The sequence below is a fragment of the Triticum aestivum genome, chromosome 2D (genome assembly GCF_018294505.1).
Source record: "Triticum aestivum cultivar Chinese Spring chromosome 2D, IWGSC CS RefSeq v2.1, whole genome shotgun sequence".
NCBI classification, from domain to species: Eukaryota; Viridiplantae; Streptophyta; class Magnoliopsida; order Poales; family Poaceae; genus Triticum; species Triticum aestivum.
The window spans coordinates 134,670,385-134,676,441 of record NC_057799.1 but is presented as its reverse complement, the minus strand read 5'-3'; positions in this window follow the sequence as shown (position 1 = coordinate 134,676,441).

Below are 6,057 nucleotides of genomic sequence, written 5' to 3'. Positions count from 1 at the left end.
GCGGCGCACCTCCTCCTGCTCGTCGCCGACGCCCGCAACCTTCCAGGCGCTCGTGCGGTGCAGAGGACAAGGGGGAGGGGGACGAGGAGCAAGGTGCCACAGCGACACTGGCGAGATGGACAACGAACACTGAAGAAAACGACAGTGCACTGAAACTGTTCTCTGAACTTAACTGAACATGACAGCAACAGTGTCCAGTAGGTGCTGGATGAAATGATTTGGCAAGAAGAAAAAATTTCTGGAGCTGGGACTTGGTGAGGTGACCTCTCAATGCACCCAGAGGCTGCCTGATTTTTCTCAGATTTTTAGGAGAAGGATTTAAATGAATTTCATCAAATTTGGCAAATCTGGTCCAAACTTGCAGCAAGTATAGTTTGAAAAATTTGAACTGAAGACCAGTGGATCTTCATGGATCTTGGTTGAGGGTTCAAAGGACTAGCTAGGGGAATTGGTTTGGAGGCAAAATTCAAAGCAGAAAGGGTAGCTCCTTTGAAAACCTCCAAGGATCAAGATAGAAGGCAGAAATTGTTTTTGATAAGAAATAAATGGGAAAAATTGTATGGAGAGGTTCAACTTGCTGTATTTGAGGTACAACATGATCCAAAGGTGGGGAAAGGTTTATGAGAGTGGATTTCCACTTGGGTCATGGCAAGAGGGATTTTTGAAAAAGGGGGAAAGATCACTCAAAAATACCATAGTGCCATTTAAAAGATTTCAAAAGAAATTTTTCCTAAGTGAAAAGCATTTGGTTTTGAATACAAATAAAAAGGGCAAACCTTCAAGACCAAAAATCAAGTCTTGGGTGAATCCAAATAAAACACTTGCCATAAAAGAAAGTTTTTGAGAGGGTGGGTCCTTTAAAAGAAAAAATTTCAAGTACCCTCCTCAAATAGAAATAAAAGTTTGAAAATTCCAAATTAAATTTTTGGGTGTCACAGTACACTAGTATCCATCCCGAATACCCTGCAACGGATGTTGGAATATGTCCAGAGAGTGTGACCATGTGAGACAACACCTGCTTCCTTAGTAACATCAGCAGTGCCCTGTATACAGACAAGAAGAGGTGATCCATCGGAATAAGTTGCCAGGCGCCACTGATTATATGGGTCCTGCTCGTCCTCATGCTCGTGATCATCAGCATCGTCATCTCCCCCTTGGTTATAAAAATTTTCAAGTATAGGTGGTGGAATGTTCACAGGACCTTGGAAACACAAGAAGGTTAATTAATTAGTAAAGGGAAACTAGCTAACCCGCATGCATGTGGATGAAACAATTATAATTACGGTGGAAGACAAACGTACCAAAAGCATGATGATTCCATGCAAAACAGTGCCACAAGTGGTGGCAGCAAACACAAGACCCTCGTATTGAATTGCATCACAGTACTCATCCGTGTACAGAAATTGATTTTTGAGCAATATCCATCGAGGCGTGGAAGTAAGGAAGGCAACAAGCTTGTCGAAGATAGCAACAACTTCATAGTTCGTGTAATCCCAAGAGCGGTTGGGAACTCGACAAATTGCTATCTTCCATAGACGATAGTTACCATGATCGTATTTGAACTCACGTAGATCATCTGTGTGCTCAACCTCTGGGCAGTCTGAGATTTTTGGAAGTGGAACCCGGTGACGACTGTACACATTCACAAGTGCCCACTCGCAGTTGTACCCAATATAAACAACCCAATCTTCATTTGCGCCTGCCCAAGCCTTTCCCTCAAGCGATGGCATCTTAACATCACACGTATCATTATCAAGTGGCATCAACTTGCACAAGGCGAGGCTTCCCTCGTCTCCGCGCGCCAGTCAGCAGGGTCACGACGAAGAAGATAGGGGAGATCAAACCGCTCCTGGACCCTTGGGTTGCTTGTAATGATGTTATTAGTTGAGTCGAGAATGGTCTTGAACGAACCTGCCATGCTAGGCGAGGTGATGACGTCGCACCGATCAATGAGTTCCTCCACCACGTCATCTTTCAGATCGGGGCAAGAATAACGGGGTCGTTTCCGGCCTGTTCCCTCCATGAAGAAGATGATTGAACAATGGCAGAAGGAAGGGTGAAGGCAAATGGAGGGAGGAAGAGCATGCGACAGCAGTTCCAAATCGAGAGGGAAAGGCGAAGAGGCGGTGGACGGTTGCCACGGTACAAGAAGAGGCTAGTGGGGAGTGAACGGTTGCCACAGAGGTCACACACTGACGACAAGGCCGAGTGCCGCATGCCGTATATCGCACACACCTTGATCTGGCTGACCGTTTCTTTTGTGTTGCCTAATCACAAACAGTTCATTCGAGTGAACCGTATGATGTACATCGCACACACCTTAATCTGGCTGACCATTTCTGTTCTCTTGTCTCAATGGAAACAGTTCATCCAAGTGAACCGCATGCCGTATATCGCACACACCTTGATCTGGCTGACCGTTTCTTTTGTGTTGCCTAAGCACAAATAGTTCATCCGAGTGAACCGTATGCTGTATATCGCACACCCCTCCATATGGCTGCCCATTTCTTTTGTTCCTCCTCATCGCAAACAGTTAATTGAACTGAACCGTATGCCCTGCATCGCACACGCAACTAAAATCCGAACCGTGTTTGATGCGTCCATCATCGCAAACGTTTTGCACCTTTTTTGACAGTTTTTTTACACCACTGTTTGTGATTATTGCATCGCACACAGTTTCGTCGAAGGGTGTAACGCCCACGATGCGGCTATATCTCCCACGTGTCGAGGCACGACTTAGAGGCATAACTGCATAGTGGTTTTGTCGCAAGAAGGGTCATCTTCACACAATCCCATGTAATGAACAAGAATGGGATAAAGAGTTGGCTTACAATCGCCACTTCACACAATACATAATAGATATCATCATTCATCATCCAAAATACAATCATATAGACCGACTACGGTCAAAATCCAGATGAAAATAAGACAACCCCAAACGCTAGATCCCCGATCGTCCCAACTAGGCTCCACTACTGATCATCAGGAAAAGACACATAGTAACGACCACGTTCCTCGTCGAACTCCCACTTGAGATTGACGCCATCATCTGCACTGGCATCGTCGGCACCTGCAACTGGTGTTGGAAGTATCTGTGAGTCACGGGGACTCAGCAATCTCACGCCCGCGAGATCAAGACTATTTAAGCTTATAGGACAAAGAGGTGCAAAGAGGTGGAGCTGCAGCGGCAAAAGCATATATGGTGGCTAACTTGCGCAAATGAGAGCGAGAAGAGAAGCAATGGAACGGGCGTCATCTAGCAATGACCAAGAAGAGGTCCTGAACACCTACTTACGTCATACATAACACAGACCGTGTTCACTTCCCGGACTCCGCCGAGAAGAGACCATCACGGCTACACACGCACTTGGTGTATTTTAATTGGGTCAAGTGACAAGTTATCTACAACCGGACATGAACAAATTCCCATCTGCCTCATAACCGCGGGCACGGCTTTCGAAAGATAATACCCTGCAGGGGGGTCCCAACTTAGCCCATCATAAGCTCTCACGGTCAACGAAGGATAAACCTTCTCCCGGAAAGGCCCGATCAGTCTCGGAATCCCGGTTTACAAGACATCTCGACAATGGTAAAACAAGACCAGCAAAGCCGCCCGAATGTGCCGACAAATCCCGATAGGAGCTGCACATATCTCGTTCTCAGGGCACACCGGATTGTCCAAGCTTCCCATAGGCCAGACCAGAGTTGCCCCTGGTGGCCACCGGCGACTGACAGTTTGGACCAATACTCAGAGGAGCACTGGCCTGGGGGTTTAAAATAAAGATGACCCTCGGGCTCTAGAAAACCCGGGGGAAAAAGGTATAGGTCGCAAATGGTAAAACCAAGGTTGGGCCTTGCTGGAGGAGTTTTATTCAAGGCGAACTGTCAAGGGGGTCCCATAAATCACCCGACCGCGTAAGGAACGCAAACTCAAGGAACATAATCCCGGTAAAACAGTAACTAGGGCGGCAAGAGTGGAACAAAACACCAGGCATAAGGCCGAGCCTTCCACCCTTTACCAAAATATATAGATGCATTAATTAGATAAGAGATATTGTGATATCCCAACATATCCATGTTCCGACATGGAACAAACTTCAACTTCACCTGCAACTAGCAACGCTATAAGAGGGGCTGAGCAAAAGCGGTAACATAGCCAAACAACGGTTTGCTAGGAAAGGATGGTTAGGGGCTGACATGGCTGAAATAGGAGACATGATATAGCAAGTGATAGGTAGCGAGCATGGCAATAAAGCGAACAACTAGCATAGCAAAGATAGAAGTGATTTCGAGGGGTGGTCATCTTGCCTGCAAGATTCTCAGAGTTGTCGAAAGCTTGATCCTCGTAAGCGTACTCGACAGGTTCCTCGTTCACGAACTCGTCTCCCGGCTCTACCCAAGACAAGAACACAAACAAATGGAACCACAATCAACAACGAGAAATGCGCAAGCAACATGATGCAAAACATGTATGATATGCAAGATATGATATGCGATGCATATGCGTGCTCCGGAAGGAAAAGATGAATATGGCAGTAACTTGGCAAACCAAGCATGCCACTGGAAATATGAGACGATTTCGGTCGAAATCGATATAAAGATCACCGGAATCGGATGCACGGTTTGCAAATGACAAGCAAAACAAGAATGACACTAATCTGCGATAAACAGCAAGATAGCACTTAAAATGCAACAAGTAACAATGCTAAAGCACCCCAACATAGCAACAAAGCACATGGCAGTAATGTACAGGAGATGCTTGACAAAAGATGAACACTGAGCTACGGCTAGTTCACAACATATCAAGCTCAAACAAGCATGGCAAAAGTGCAAAAGATTACAGGTTCACAGACTTGGTGAAAAACTGGACATGCCAGAAATCATCATCAGGTAGCAATGTTCAGAGCACGAAATCAACATGCTACAGGAACTTAACATAGCAAAAGAAGGCATGGTAGTGTTTTACTAAATGCACATGACAAAAGTCCCTTACTAACCATAAGACAAAAAGGACCAGAAGAAAAGATGGCAAGCATGTAAACATAGCAAGTTCCGTTATCAGGTTTCAGACTTAGCGGAAAACAGAGCATGGCAGAAATATAAATATGTTGGCCTCTTTGTGAGCTTGATGCACTCACTACAGAGCAACGCATGACAAACCAAGCATACCTACAGCAAGATGGCATGTTTATGAAGCTATCCATGGCAAGAACAATTGCATAGCATGTGTGGAACAACTACAATAAGCTTGGCAAAAATGCATGTCATGTTAAGAACCTGCCAGAAATATTTTATAGCAAAAGTAGAGCAATATTGTGTCATGCTATGGTACTCTAAAATTGCAACAAATTGCAGGAATGGATCAATTACAGCTATATCTACAAAACATCCTTACTGAACATCTCCAAAATATAAATGGATCTCTCTGTAGCATCAAGTTTATATGGCAACAAAATTACAGCAGACAAAGACAGAAATCACCAAGTCCCTGAAATCAGAAATATTACGGGGCCTACTTTGCATGCTTGTGCTAGTCACCACAGAGATCACAAAAATACATGGACTAAACCACTGGAATGATGGAATGGCATACTTCAAAACACATGTAGAGCTCATGCTCAAAAGATGCACATAATAAATGATACAAAAATGACAAATCTCCAAGTTCTGATAAGAACCAGAGATTAACAGCAACTAGCCCTCTTCCAACGAAGATTTGGGAATCAAGATGACCTCTAATGAACATGGTGCAACTGAACAAAATGGAGAGCATCCCGAGACGAACAATTTGACATATTATACGCGCGAATCGGAGCTACATGCACAGAATTATCGCATTGGGAACAGAGCAAGATACTGAGAATTTTCCAACACTTAGAAAAATAAACGGGGACTCGGGAAGTCAACGGGCAGTACCGAACGGATCTGGATCGATCGATCCTCGAGCTCGAGGCTTGGGCTGCCGCTGGCGAGAGGGAAGAGGGGCGGCGAGGCAGGGGACGGCGGGGCCCGGCCGCGGCGGGGCGGCGCCGGCCGGCGGGGAGCCGCGGCGAGGAG